Here is a 16328-nt window from a genome sequence, read left to right as displayed (position 1 = left end):
CTGTAAAGTAGTAAACAAGAAAGTAGGAGAGAAATCAGCTCTGGTTTTAATTGTGTCTCTGGCCGATGAGCAATGAGATTTATCTTCTGCTTGCTTCCTCCTATCTAAAATACAAGACTTGAGAGTGAAGATGTTTCTTTAGCAGTCCTTACACATATCACTGTGGTGTGTGAGAAACACCAAGATAAAGGGAGGAGTTGAGAGAGTCTGAGGAAGGACTAGGTAGATGAAAGACAAGGAAGGTGGGGAGCATATGAGGAAAGGAGTTGGACAACAGTAGTTTTTAAGTAAGAGGAATGAGATTCTTCCAGCAAGGTCCCAAATCACCTTTGGGTATTGGGAGCTGTTTGGGATGCTAGTTGCTAGCTGTACATACACTGATGCTGGGCAAAGGAGAATTGGAAGGAGAAATCATATCCATTACACAATGTTTATGGGGTTTTTTTTATGTTTATACCTTGCTACTGGAGCAGGAAAGGCTTACAGTTTATTTGAAACAGAGAACTGAACAAATACTAAATGAAGAATCAATCCTCCTCTCAAACTTTTGCACCAGTTATGAAGAAGAACATTTGAATGGAATTTCCAGAATGTCATTAGCTACTCTCATAATGTTGCATAAAACCAGATGACTGTGGACAAGGGTCTGTAGAAAAGATGTTGTTAATTAAGAAATTGATTGTTTTCTAAATAATTAAATAGCATGGTTATTACTAATAACTAAATTATTATTAGTTCTTAATTACTAATTACTTATTACCAACTACTAAATAACATGGTTATTACCTTTTCATTAAATAACATGGTTATTTAGTAATGTTAGAGCCACCGGGATTTGTTCTATAGTAATTCTTTCGCAATCTTGAATATTCTTCCTCTTCCTTAAAACAATTCTAGTTCCATCTCTTTGAAACTTTCCATATCCTCCACAGTTATCTTGCACATCTTTGCACATGTTTAGGAACACTGAGCTAAAAAATTACCTTTGACTAGAAATGCTGTATTCTGCATCCTCTACATCCCAGGACAGGCTCAATTTTTGTTCCCTTTCCAATGCTGCTTACTTTTCAAATTCAGCTGTTGAATAATTAAGTTATTATCTTACAGGGTTGTCTAATGAGTTATAAGCACAGGGATTTGTGTGAGATCAGTGCTCAAAATGTCCTTGTTTAGTCTCCTATTTTGACTTGTTTTGTATTCCTGACTATTACCTGATTGCTGCAATCTATGATTGAGTGAATATACTTTTCTTTATGAATAGCTTGTTGATGTCCTAGGATCCTCTGGGACAAAGGCAGCTGCATACATATAAGGTGATATTAGTATTTTCCATCTTATCAGAGAAAGTTCACAGCTGGGGAGATATTAAAGCAATATTTTCAGCTCTCCACCTTTCCAGTAGTTTAAATTGAAAACCCAAATATAAAATTGAGGACTAAAAATAGCTTCTCCCACTCAATATACGGTATTATAAAGAACCTTTTACTTTACCTACTTCTCTCAAAGTCATAATGATCTTTAAAGGCCAGTTCTAATAATCTCTATATCCAGTCTAGATTCTGCTGACTGAAATTCCTGAGTATCACTCTTCAGGAGGTTTTCTTCAACTATGAGGTCTATCTTCAAGCAGATAGACATCACTGATGTGATTTTTTCACAGAATTACAGAATCATTAGGTTGGAAGAGACATTCAAGATCATCGAGTCCAACCCATGCCCCAGATGTGCTTGATTTAAAAAATAAAAACCTCAACTTAACCATGGCACCAAGTGCCACATCCAAACTTCTTTTAAACACATCCAGAGATGGTGACTCCACCACCTCCCCAGGCAGACCATTCCAATACTTTATCACTCTTTCAATAAAAAACTTTTTCCTTATATCCAACCTGTCTTTCCCTTGGTGCAGCTTAAGACTGTGTCCTCTTGTTCTATCCGTTGCTGTCTGGTGAAAGAGACCAGCCCCCATCTGACTACAACCACTTTTCTGGAAGTTGTGGAGAGTGATAAGGTCACCTCTGAGTCGCCTTTTCTCCTTTTCCCAGCTCCCTCAATCATGCCTCATTGAGCTTGTGTTCCAAGACCCTCACCAGCCTTGTCTCCTCTGGATGTGCTCAAGCATCTCAATGTCCTTCCCAAACTGAGGGGCCAGAACTGGACACAGCACTCAAGGTGTGGCCTCACCAGTGCCGAGTACAGCGGGAAAATTAACTCCCTGCTCTTGCTGGCCACACCATTCCTGATGGCCAGGATGCCCTTGGCCTTCTTGGCCCCCAGGGCACACTGCTGGCTCATGTTCAGTCAGCTGTCGACCAGTACCTCCAGGTCCCTTTCTGCCTGGGCACTGTCCAGCCACTCTGTCCCCAGCCTATAATGCTGCAGAGGGTTATTGTGGCCAAAATGCAGGACTCGGCACTTGGACTTAATGAACTTCATCTTACTGGACTCTGCCCATCCATCCAACCATTCCAGGTATCTCTGCAGAGCCCTCCTACCTTCCAACAGATCAACACATGCTCCCAGCTTAGTGTAGCCTGCAAATTTACAATGAAAGACTCAATACTCTCATCCATATCGTCGATAAAGATATTGAACAGAACTAGCCCCAGCACGGACCCCTGAGGGACACCACTGGTGAGTGGCCACCAGCTGGATGCAGCATCATTCACCACAATTGGTGGCCAAGAAGGCCAATGGCATCCTGGCCTACATTAGGAATTGTGTGACCAGCAGGAGCAGGGAGGTCGTTCTTCCCCTGTACTCAGTGCTGGTGAGACCACATCTTGAGTGCTGTGTCCAGTTCTGGGCCCCTCAGTTTAAGAAGGACATTGAGACGCTTGAGCACGTCCAGAGGAGGACAACGAGGCTGGTGAGGGGCTTGGAACACAAGCCCTAGGAGGAACGTTTGAAGGAACTGGGGTTGTTTAGCCTGGAGAAGAGGAGGCTTAGAGGTGACCTTATTGCTTTCTACAACTTCCTGAAGGGAGGTTGTAGACAGGTGGGGGTCAGTCTCTTCCACCAGGCAGCAACTGACAGAACAAGAGGACACAGTCTCAAGCTACATCAGGGAATGTATAGGTTGGATATTAGGAAAAAAATATTTCACTGAAAGAATAATAAAGTACTGGAATTGTCTTCCCAGTGAGGTGGATCACCATCTCTGGATATGTTTAAAAAAAGACTGGACATGGCACTTGGTGCTATAATCTAGTTGAGGTGTTAGGGCATAGGTTGGACTTGATTTAGAGGTCTCTTCCAACCTCATTATTCTGTGACTATGTGATTCTGTGAATTATCTGGGCCTGGCCATCCCGCAAGTTCCTAACCCAGCAAAGAGTAAAGAGTGCTCCTGTCCAAGCCATGGGTTGCCAGCTTTTCCAGGAGCGTGCTGTGGGAGACAGTGTCAAAGGCCTTGCTGAAGTCTAAATAGACAACATCCACAGCCTTTCCCACATCCACCAGATGGGTCACCTGGTCATAAAAGGAGATCAGGTTGGTCAAATACGAACTACCCCTCCTAAACCCATTCTGGCTGGGTCTGATACCCTGGTCATCCTGTAAGTGCTGTGTGATTACACTCAATATAAACTGCTCTGTTACCTTACCAGGTATTGAGGTTGGGCCACCTGGCTTATAGTTACCAGGATCCTCCTTCCCACTCTTTTTGTGAATGGGTGTCATATTGGACAGCTTCCAGTCATCTGGAAACTCACCAGTGGTGGTGTCTAAGATTTTCTTAGTTTCATTTCTCCAATCCCCAAAATTCCTATTTCTACAGAGTATAGACCTGTCAGATGGAGCTAGCCACACTTACGTGGTAGCAATTTTTCTGAAACATTTCATGCTTCCTGCCAAAACCATGCACTTATGTCAATTCAGTAGGATAACAGATCATCTGAAGTATCTGAGGATGCTTGAGAGCAATGGATTTTAGACCATCTTATGTATGGTTACTGCAAAAAAAAAGAAACTATCTAGGCCAAATTTATGACCATAACTTTTAACAATTAGAGAAGAAGGGCGGTTCTTTGAACTAATGAATTCTGGATGCAACTCTGAAATTTGTCAAAGGCTTCATACACTTTTCAGCAAACTATTTGGATTGATTTCCAGACACAGAAATTTGATATACTTAATTGTATTCTCATTTGTTTATCTGTCCTTTATCTTTGGCTGTTGCTGCAGTGACCATTTCTGGTTTGTTGTACACAGAATACGAAAGAAACAGTCTTGGCTTGGTTAACAAGTCATCTCATCCAATAATTCTCTTGTCTGGGATTCAATAATTCAGTAGTCATGACATTAATTATTCATAAACATTCTTCATTCACAGATTGTTCTTCTTACTCATTTTAGCTAAAAGTAGTTTAATGCAATTTCATCTTGCCTTCTCTTGACAGAGAAAAATAAATCTAAGCAAACTAATGTTTCTGTTAATATGTTGTAATGAAAACATATTTCCTGTTTTCCAGTGCAGTTCAAAACATATCATTGATTATTTTACAAAATGACTGTTAGAGTTGCATTGAAATCAGACAGGTTGCATTCAGATTTTCAGAATCAGTATGATATTAAAATTTTTATATGGCTTTTAAGCACTACCATGTCTGAAAATTAGGTCTTTAATACAATTTTAATGTATTTCTTGAAATAATAGTTTATTTGTTTAGAAACATTGTAAATGTATGTGTTGCAGTTTAGCATCTTTGTGCTAAAAATTGGCCAGTTCTGACCATTTAAAATTAGCTGCTTTGATGGTTCTTGTTATGAAGTGTAAAGGCTTTTCCCACCGAGTTTTCTGCTGAAAAGAATTCCATAGATCAAAGCACCAACTGACATGCTGATAAAGATTTTTTTTTATGTTCTTCTTGAATTTTTTCAAACCTTTGGGGAAAAAAAAAAAGCATGTGTCCTTGTGAGGTGTTGAGTTCTTTATCAGTGCAAAGAGAGAATAGCCATATTTGCAGCATTAGAGAGTGCTGTCTAAACAGATTCACAACATTGCTGTCCTTTCCTTGAGCTTTGGGAAGCGAATGCTACTCTTTTTTTTTTTTTTTTTTCTTTCCCTAAGAACTCTTCCAAGCCACATGGCCAGTCATCTGTTACTGCCACGTGGAACCAAACCTGCAAACGTTTCTGTCTCTGCCTTCTGTAACTTTTCAGGGTCTAGTAGGTTATTTTTCTTAGTTATGAAAGTTGACATGTTGTTATACAAATGGTGAATTTGTAATATCTTTTATTATTTTTAGTGTGCACTCAGGCTTGTAATTCTGCATCCTTTTCACTGTCTGGAAAGCCAGTTATTGTTGGTATATGTTTTTTATGTGCATAGTTTAGGGAAGGTGATGATTCAGGTTTTAGCTTTTGTATTTCTCAGATTCTGTACTGCTTTAGTGTGTAGTTCTGAGCTTCATATTAGGGGATAGTAAGCTTTCTTCACAGAGTAGGTAGAAAAAACTATTCTTTCTCTAGCTGGGGACCAAGGACAAATGATCTTAGTTTCAGGGCCAAGAGCATAAACAACGGTGGACTGAAAAGAAAAAAACATGAAGGATGGGACTTCATGGGCTAAAGCTATAATTGGACAATTAGCTCCAATATGCTGATGGACCAGAACTTATAAAAGTGTGAGACCCTGTGACCAATCATCCATTTTGTGACCATTTTGGGTTCATCTTGGGTGTAGCCCCGGCTGGGCTCTTGTACTGCTCAAGGTGTAGCCATTGAGGCCTTTTAATAAATACCTATTTTATTCTTTAAGTCTCTCTAGTCTCTGTTCCTGGTCAGCCTTCACAAGGCATCAGTCTCTGGTGCCCACAAAGGGACATGAACCCTCAGACATGACAGGTCCCAGTGGTCTAGTGGATAAGGCATTAACTTCCTAAGCCAGGGATTCGTGTCAGAGTGCCAGAAACAAAATGGATGACCGGGGTATCACACTTTTATAAGTTCTGGTCCATTAGCACATTGGAGCTAATTGTCCAATTATTGCTTTAGCTTATGAAGTCCCATCCTTCTTGTTTTTCTTTCTTCAGTCCACTGTTGTTTATGCTGTTGAGCCTGAAATTTGGATCATTTGTCCTTGCTCCCCAGCTAGAGAAGGAATTGTTTTGTCTACCTACTCTGTGAAAATGTCATTTAGGTATGCAACAAATGCCTCAAAATCTGGTTATAAATCATGCTGCTTTTCTATGATTTTAGGTCAAATGAAGTTAAACTAAGTCTCAAGACCTGGAAAGATCTACGTAATTGTTGTCTGTAGCTGAAATTTCTGACCTTCTGTCTGTGAACAGAAATAAGCATTCTAGGCCCAATTAGTCTCTTCCTATTTTTATAAATAAAATGAGGTTGTTGAAAATCACCTTTAAAGTTCTTATTTCTGTCCAGTGAGTACAAAGGAAAGTTATGATACCTAGTTTACATAGAAAACTGTATATTTTATGTTTAAAGCTAAGTAAACTGAATCTTAAACTCAGGAAACATTTTTCACATCAGTGTGATACTTTCCGCCATCTAGAGAAATTAGTATAGCAGAAAATTCACAGGTGGCTTGAATATGTAGTTCTATTACTTAATGTGACATTTCTTTCTTTATAAATGCTGCTGCTAATGAAATGATATAGAGAAGCTTGTCAAAACAATGTCTCAGAAAGTGAAAGATGTTATTTAATAGAATTTTGATTCCTTGACTTGCTGTTTTCTTTTTGAAAAGACTGCTTTTGGAATATAGTTTTGAATGTGGGGGAACAGGAAGTGATAGGTACTTAACACCTGTTTGAAAAGTGTGACATTTTTCTAAGAGTAGTTATTCAAGTGTTGTTTATTTGGTTTACCAGTAGAAAACTGCAACCTTTCAGAGAACCCCAAAGCCAGATTATTGACAGTGTTATTTATGCACATTTTATTTTGAGATCTAAATGGGATGTTTCTAAACCACAGTTAATGAAGAAGTTTTCCTCCCTTGGAAGTTGCTGTTTTTTAAGATGAGTTACACATAACTAATTTCCATTAAGAATACAGTACTGCAACTAGGGTTGTGTGACTTTTTTGGTGTTCTTACATTCCCTTATTTTCAGTCTCTTTTTGGATGCTTTTAGGCTATAGACTAGATTGTAGCTAGTTAGCTGTGAAGTGTTTGGCACACTTCGCTACTTTGGATTCTATGGATCATGCTCAGACATCACTGGTTGTAGAATATAATTTATTCTCAGAGAACAGTGATTTCAGACTGAGAAAGGCATATTTCCTCTTCAAGTAAAAATAATTTTCAGCTTTTTTATTCATTATACTTTGCTTTGGAAGCTGAAGGCTTTATTCTTACTTTATAATTTTGGATGAAAGGAAGTATGGAAACAAACCCATCTGAGAGTTCTACAGTTCATTGTAATGTATATGCCTTAACTTGTGAATTTTCAACAATAATTTTGCCAGTAGGATCACTAACTCAGACTTTTTCCATTCTATTATTGGCAGTTTTTTTGCCAAGGTTGCAGTCATACCAATAATTAATGGCTTAAATAATTCTATCTGAATCGATAGGGTTTTTTTACCTGAATCCATAGATTACATGTATTTCTCTAACATCTTGAACAGTCATTATCTTATGTACAACTTTTAGTTTGGGCACAAAGTTAATGTGAGTGTATGATACTTTCTCAGATGATTATTTTTCTGTGACTGCATACTGAAATCTAGGGAGCTTTGTATTATCATTTCAAGGTCTGTAACTGTGAATAATGCAATGGTATGTGCCCCTAAATGATTTCTTTCTCATCTGGATGGGTTTCTGCACTCCCTGAATATTTTCCGTTATGTTTCATACATACAAGGTATTTTAGTTACTTTATGGTGTCTTCTGTAGTATCAGACATCAATGTTGAGGCAGATAAACCCTGCTTTCTTCTGTCTGACCTCAGAACCAACAGAGTTTTCTCTTTTGGAAATGAGAGAAAAAGATCATTTTAGCCTTCTGATTCATAGCTTTGTGGATCCATGATTTAGCCAGATTTTCCAGCATGTTGCGACTCTCTGGAAGCTTAGGCAACAGCCTTCTATTTCTTTTTCAACCAGAAACAGGAACTATGCTTCAAACATTTTTTTTTCTATCTCCTTTTCACCTTGTGCCCTCCATGCTATTTATTTGCACTGTAGTCACTCCTAAGAATGTACACAGGATCTCAAGCCTCATTTATCAGATATTATACAGAAATGCCTGTTCTAAAACTTAGATCAAAAAGCAGAGAAAACAGAATCAGAAGGCATGGACTATATTCCCAGTTCAAAATTCAGATTTTTTTCCCCTTTCCTTAAATAGGACAAACATAATAGCAGGTGTGATATGTTAAAAATGGATTCTTTTTTACCAGATTGTTCAACCTGACCATCTTAATTTGGCAGTTACCATTAGGTATCTTGTGCTTCAATAACAATTAGTTCTGTACACCTTGAATTTTAAGGGTTTCTTAATGAGAAAAGCAGGGCTTTTAAAAGAGAGCAGAATTTGTATTTCCTTTGATTTAGGACTCTGCTATTTTTCCTCACAATAATGTATTCTAATATAATTCAAAATGACTGATACTCATAATTCTACAGAGGATTTTGGTTTCCAGAGCTACACAGTATTTCTGTAGAAACATTGAGCTTTTCTTTCAGTCATTTGCAATACTAGGTTTTCTGTAAGACCAAATTTTAATTTTATTTCCTGAGAATGAGGCATTCAGCATGTTTTACTGCGTCTTAATTTATGAAGAGCATCACTTTAGGATAAATGAGTTGATTTTTCATTGCTGTTTTGTCACGGAATCACAGAATTGTTTAGTTTGGGAAGAATCTCTTTAGATCAAGTCAAATCCCACAGTTCAAGCAGAGTGCATAAAAGCAAATGGAAGTTCATGTTCTTTAGTTTGTGCCCACTACCTCTTGTCTTCTCAGTGGGCACAAGTGTGAAACGTCTGACTGCCTGTTCTTCATTCCCTCTCATCAGGTATTTATATTTATTTATTGATGAGATTTCCCTGAGGCATCTCTTCTCCATGCTGAACAGTCTGTCTTTCTCAGTCTCTCCTGTTATGATACAAGTTCCATTCCCTTAATAATTTCTGTGGCCTTGCTCTGGTAAGTTCATGCCTGTCTTGTACTGGCAAGCACTGGACTCAGTACTCCAGATCTGGCCTCACCAGCCCTGAGTGAGTGGACCTCCACCTGCTGGCAGCACTTTTCCTAATACAGCCCTAGAAACTGCTGACTTTTTTTGCCACACATTTCCTGCCTCACGGCCAGCACTGTTATCTGCTGTGACCTGCAGATCCTTGTCTGCCTTGTCAGCTGTGTGTCAGTCGGTCAGCCCCCAGCATGAACTGATCCACTGATTCCTCCCCAGGTGAATGCCTTTGCTCTTCCCTCTTCTGAACTTCAGGAGGTTACTCTCATCCAATGTATCCAACGTGTTCTGACAGCACACCAATCTGCCAGTCCTCCCAGTTTTGTATTATATTTGAACTCTTTGAAGGTGCACTCTGCCCCACCACCCAGGTCATTAAAGAGGCATAGGCCTCTGTGTTGACTTCTGGAGCACACCACTAGTGACTTGCTTCCAACTGGACTTCTTGCAGCTGATCACAGCCCTCTGGACCTGGCTGTTCAACAGTTTTTAATCCATCTTTCTGTCTGTTTGTCTAGCCTGTACTTTGTCAGGTTGTTGATGAGGATATTAAGAGAGACGGCATCAACAGCCATATGAAAGTTGAACTAAGCAACATTCACTTCTCTTGCCTCATCCATCAAATTAGATTACTGTCAGGTTGGCTAAGCATGACTTCCCTTTTGTAAATCCATGCTGACTAGTCCCAGTCACTTTCTTGTCCTTCATGAGTTTGGAAATGTTTTTCAGGATTATTTGCTCCACCATCTTATTGGAGACTCAGGTCAACCTGACTGGCCTGTAGTTCTCTGAATCTCTCTCAGTGCTCTTTGTGAAGATAAGTGTCATTTGTTCTCTTCTTGTCTTCAGGAACCTCTTCCAGCTGCCCTAACCTTTCAGAGATAATCAAGAGCAACCTTGCAGTGACATCAGCTGACCCCTTCAGTACTTGTGGGTACAGCCCGTTGGTCCCATGGACTTCTGTACATCCAATTAGTTCAATGGCTCCCTCATCTGATCCTCCTCTTCTGAAGGTATGTCTTCCCTCAGGTCTCAGACTTTTTATCTGGCCTGAGATGCCTGGGATTCCTGAAGACTGGGCTTGCCAGTAGAGACTGAGGCACAGGCATTGAGAACTTCATCCTTTCTCATGTAATTTATCATCAGTTCCTCTGCCCCACTCAGCGTGGGACCATGTTTTTCCTAGTTTTTCTTGTGCTACAAATGTACTTGTGGAAACCCTTCTTGTTTCCCAAGAAAGCCTAAAAAAGCCCTGCTTATCCCTCACCAGATTCAACTCTGGTTTGGCCTTGGCATTCCTAACCCACCCCTGCTTCCACCTCTTGTGCACTTCTTTTTATGTCTGAGTTCACTCAGAAGTTCCTTTCTCACCTTTACTGCCACCTGTCACCTTTGCTTGATTTTGAAGTTTTTGGGGGTGGATCTTTCTTGAGCTTGGAGGAAGTGATCCTTAAATAGCAAACAGCTTTGCTGCACCCCTCTTCCTCTCCCTTTGTCTCACATTGTATTCAATGGCTGCTATATTTTTAGTACATGTTGAAGCTTTTGATTCAGTCTATTGCTTTTTCTGATGAACAAATTCTATGTACAAAAAGACTGGCATAATGACTAAAGGATTTTATAAGGATTTAGAAATTATCACAGTTTACATAATGTTACTATTGCTTTCCTTTGTTCATTGTCAGAAGATTAACATGAAAATTCTCTTACCCCGTACCTTTACACTACATTGATAGTGTTCTGACTTTCCATATAACATTGAAGGGTCCAACTGGAGAAACAAGTCCAATAGGAAAATAGGAAATAGGGTCCAATAGGAAAAACAAGATGCAGGGCTATATTTGAACCGTAACTTGACTTTACCAGAATGTGTATATTTTTTATGCCTGATTTCTGTGTCTTTCAGAAATCAGAAGGCCAAGTGTTGGACTTTGGTGCTAATGCTGTGAGATATTTTTTGCATCATAACTCTGAGGTTAGAAAACTTTAGAAAAAAATAGTTGTGGTAAATTGACCCCTCCATAGTCTGGAGGCTCCCTGTAAGGCTACACTTTCTATCACTTTTTTTGGAGCTAGATCAAGCTAGTGTATGTACAAGATTTCAAAACCAGAGGGAAAAAATAAAGAGAGATGAATTCTACAGACTGGTAGGAAAAGGGCATGCTTTGATGACAGGAAAAGGACATGCTTTGATGACAGGAAAAGTGTCTTGCATCCTACTCCTTGTTGCGTCATGGACTTAAAGACTAAATGACTTTCAAAAACATTGTTATAATCAGTTTACAGAGCCTGCAATGTAAATATACCCATGAAAAGAAAAGGTAGTCTAATGATAAAGTGCAATCTAAATAGCTGAGGTAAACAAAGGCTTGAAAGAAAATCACAGCTAATTAGTATCATGATTATCTGGTTCCCACTGGTTTTAACTCCTGTTTTATCCAAAAAGACTGTCTGAATTTCTTCATGCTACCTGAGGAAGGTATACAAATAGTTGGAAAATGTGTTTGAATGTGTGAGGAATACTTTTTCATTCTAAGTCATTAGTCTTTCTAGTCTATATTGCCACCCAGCTGTGATCAAAGAAACTAGGATGTTACAGGGCTTGAATATATTACTTTTACTTCTGCTCAAGAAACACATTACAGGGTATGCTTTATTTGCAGGAGAAAGTATGAACAGACTGCAACAGGAAGGATGAAAACAGGGCATTTGTAGCATTAATAGGCACAGTCTGAACTTGTAAAGAGAGAATTTCCTCAAAGGACCCAGGGGCTGTGGCAATCCTTATCCTATGGGACATTGTACTTTAACACAACAGCTGTTTTGCTGCCTAAGATAGTGCCTCTTCCCTTTTCTTTGAAACATCTAAACTCAAGTCCATAATTTTACTATGCATTTATATTTTCGCTTACTGAGATTAAAAGGATCAAAATACGTGAGTGACCTCTTTGCTGGTTTGTAGTGGACCCAATTGTATATCAGTACATGAGGTTCTTCAGCACTGAAGTAGGACTGGAAGGGAAAAATGAACAAATACTTATGATGAAATGCATACAAATCACTGTAAAAATAGGAGGATTGTAAAACTTGTATCCAGTTTGCAATTTTATGAACTTACAGACTTAAAAGTGCATAGAGAAAAAATCCATTACCCCATTTGATAAACAAGGTAAAATATTTATAAGATAAGATACAAAATAAAGACAATTATGCATTATTTACAATCTTTCAGTTTTTTAGTTTTGTTGAATCTGAAAACAAAATTAAAAAGTATTTGCTGTAGATTTTACCACAGCTGCAGAGCAGAATTTGTATTGCTACACAGCTTTGTAAGCTGCAGTTCCTATATAAGGGCAGCCAAATTATAGAAGTGCATTTGCTGCCTTGCTAGCTGCATTATTTTGTCATGTGTTAAACTAACTATTTTCTATTATGATTAACTTAAACAATAATGATGTCCTTGTGGCATCAAATTCCCTGGATACAAACTCCAGTGTTAGTGGCTCATTTTTGCATGCCTTCTTTCAGATCACCTGCCCTTGTTGATCAAGCGCTCTTTTCTGTGGGTCTTTCATACACTTCAGAGTTTATCCATGCCTCCTATTAAGTTTGTTGCCTGGCAAACTGATTTTCTATTCCAAATTAGTATATTGACTCTGAGATTAGGAGCTCTTGGGTTGTGATATGTCAAGATTTCCAGCGCAGGTAAATGAGTCACACTGGTTCAGACTGTGTCCAATGCAATATAAAGAGTAATTCTTCAAGGAGCTGTGAGATTTGAAAGTGCATGCAAATGGTAACTGTGAGCAGAGTTTTTACAGATGAAGACTGATACTTTTTATTTACATTTGTGATGATTCCACCTGAAAATTCAGTTAAATCTTGCAGAAAATAGGTGCAGGTAGATCTAGATGACACGGTTTTGAGTGTTCCTCAAATTTAATTTCTTAAGAACAGAATATAAGTTTATAATTGACAAAGGATTTAAGCTAACCTCTCTATTTCCAGTGATCTGCATTTCAGTGCAGATATTAGGGCAGGGTATCCTCAGCAGGCTGAATGCATATGTGTCAAGGACTGCTCTGAAAAATACAATGAAAGTCATAAAAATGGGCAAAATAGAGTAGTTACAGTTGTGTGAATTCAGAAACACAACATATAGGAACCATACTGAGTGTTTCACGGCAATTTCTGAACATATAAATTGATATTTAACTCATACTTCTGCAAGTGCTGCACAGCAAGAGGCATTGCATTCCTTCACTGCCATTGATAAATGAGTTGAATTACTAGGACTGAAGACAGAAAGAAACAGGAAGAACTTGGCATGATTATCAAATCAATCTGTAGCAAGTTTTAGGACAAATAACAGTTTACTCTTTCAAATATGCCAAAGTAAACAGCTTGCATTAGAGGTACCAAGGAGAAAGTGAAATCTGCATCCATACAGTGCCATTTGAGGTTTCTTTTCTGAATATTATTTTTCAGAATATTACTGCCCTTTGAGCACTATGACCATACTCACTGTTCAGGATGTGAATGCACCAGAGGGCAGATGATATTGGATATGAAAAAAATGAGAACTCCTGAAAAGAAGTAATGTCAGTGAAGTTCTATTTCAACAGGGATGTTTAAGGATTCAAGGGTCTGTTTATCCCCTTAAGGAGATCCCAGTATCGAAATACCAAGCTGGCTATGAAGAGCTGGGAGATCATGGACATCTGGTAATTAAAATCACAATATAGGATGGAAGGAATTTACAAATGTGCTGCCAGTTCTGTGTCTACTTTGCTATAAGCCTTCCTGCTGGGAGAAGAAATACAGGATTCTTCCTTTGCTCCAGATGCACTGCCTTTTCCAGACTGGCATGTTCATATTTTGGAGAAAACAGCATTTGTTTGTAATTACATATAATGAGTACCTTGCCTACCTGTCACCAAAATCACATTCATTGTCTCTGTTTTCCCCTCTGTAATCAATTTGGTGTAAAATATTTCCTATGATTAATTTGTATTTTCTCTCATGTATTAGTCATATACATTGTTTCCCTTTTTTTTTTTTTTTTTAATGAGATCAGGTTCAGTTATTTGCTATGTGTTGCTGGAATGCCTTAACAAGATGAACTGAGGTGCTGCAGCACTCCTGCAGTGCAACTAATGAGTAATAATAGTGCTGGTAGTAATAGAAGGACTGATTTATTTAATAAATCCAGAAGGGAACTGGTTTGGCTGACTTAGAGTGAAGTGAATGCTGCCTGACATTTTCTAGGGAAACATTAATCATACTGTCTTCCTGGAAAAAGTAAGCAAAATAAGAGAAAAAGAGAACAATAGACTTGTTAGTGCCCTTGGGGCAGGGAGAATATATAGATTCTACTGTGAAAAGATATGGGAGACTGGAGTGCACAGAGGTGTTAAAGGGCTATTAGATATTAGAGGCTGTCACAACAATGAACTGTTATGGACACCTCAATATGAAAAAGTCATTGTGAAAATCTTAGAAATAAAATAACACATATTTGTGTTCTTAAAGATATAGTTTTTTTGAAAAATATCACAGAACGAACTCACTTATTTTGTTTGATTTGTTGTATTTCTTCTCCAAAGAAATTTATGGATCCAGTTTTATAATGGTTTTTTGTTGAAAGTTTTTCACTGAAGGAAGTTTAAGACATTTGAGAACTATTTGCTTGACCATATTAAGTGGGCTTCTGAGAAGCAATGCAGAGATGGCTAAGTGAGCACTCAATGACAGCCACTGGACTACTAATATAGCGCTATACAACTAATTTGCACAGTAATTCAGGAGAAGCAAAGCAGAGCTTGACAAAATCTCCTGCATGTATTCTGCTAGGTGGACAAAACCCATTCATTTGAGGAACCAGATTCTGTTCCCATCTTCTGTAGATCTGTTTCTATCTGCAATAATCTGAATGGCTTAACAGGATGAAGCATAAAGGTTCAAGTATCAGTAAGACACGTAGGGGCACATAGGGTAGGAAACTGAGTAAAAACCTGAGTAAAGCTAGTGGCCTTCTACAGTGGAGTGACTTTATCAGTGGACAAGGGAAGATCTGCCTGGACTTCTGCTAAGCCTTTGACATGGCCACCCACCCTTCTGTCAATATGGATTTGATGGATGGACTATTCAAGAGGTAAGAAACTGGTTGGATGGTTGCATCCAGAGGGTAAGTGGAGAATATCTCAGTGTCTGGATGGAGATCAGTGTTGTGTGGTGTCCCCCAGGAGTCTGTACTGGGACCAGTGCAATTTAATGCCTTCATTGATGACATAGTGAGATCTAGTGCTCCCTCAGGAATTTTGCAGACATCAAGCAACTGTCACAGCTGAGAAACAGGATGCCATCTAGAGGGACCTGGACAAGCTCAAGAAGTGTGCCCATGGGAATCTCATGGGAAGCCAAGTACAAGGTGCTGCACCTGGTTTGGGGCAAGCCCTAGTATCAACTCAGGCTGGGGGATGACCAGCTCAAGAGCAGCCCTGTACAGAAGAACTTGGGGCTACTGGGGAATGAAAAGCAGGACATGACCTGGCAATGTGTGCTTGGATCCTAGAAAGCCAAGTGTATCCTGGGCTCTGTCAGAAGCAGTGTGGCCAGCAGGCCGAGGAAGATGACTCTGCCCCACTACTCCACTCTGATGAGACTCCACTGCAGTGTTGTGCCCAGCTCTGGGGTCTTTAGTATGGGAAAGAGAGGGACCTGTCAGGGCAGGTGCATAGGAGGCGCATGAAGATGACCAGAGGGTGAAGCACCTCTCCTATGAAGATAGGGTGAGAGAGCTTGGGGTTGGTCAGCCTGGAGAAGGGAAGGCTCAAGGGGAAACTCATTGAGGCCTCTGAATACTTAAAAGAAGAAAGATGGAGAGAGACTTTTTAATAGGACCTGTAGAATGTGATAGGACAAGGGTCAAGAGGTCAGGTCAGAGTAGGTAAAAGAAAGCAATTTTTTGTGAGAGCTATGAAACATTGGAACAGGTTTCCCAGATTGGAACTGATGCTCCATCCCTATAAACATTTAAGGGGACATTGGACGGGGCTCTGAGAAATCTGGTGTAGTTGAAAATGTCATGTGTTGGTATGCACTTATTGCTAGGATAATCTGGAACTGGAGTTCTCAAAGCATTCAGAAACATTTAAGAATCACTCCA

Source organism: Taeniopygia guttata, chromosome 1 (assembly GCF_048771995.1).
Source record: "Taeniopygia guttata chromosome 1, bTaeGut7.mat, whole genome shotgun sequence".
In the NCBI taxonomy this organism is placed as follows: Eukaryota; Metazoa; Chordata; class Aves; order Passeriformes; family Estrildidae; genus Taeniopygia; species Taeniopygia guttata.
The sequence above is the reverse complement of the archived record's forward strand: the minus strand, read 5'-3'. Positions refer to the sequence as shown.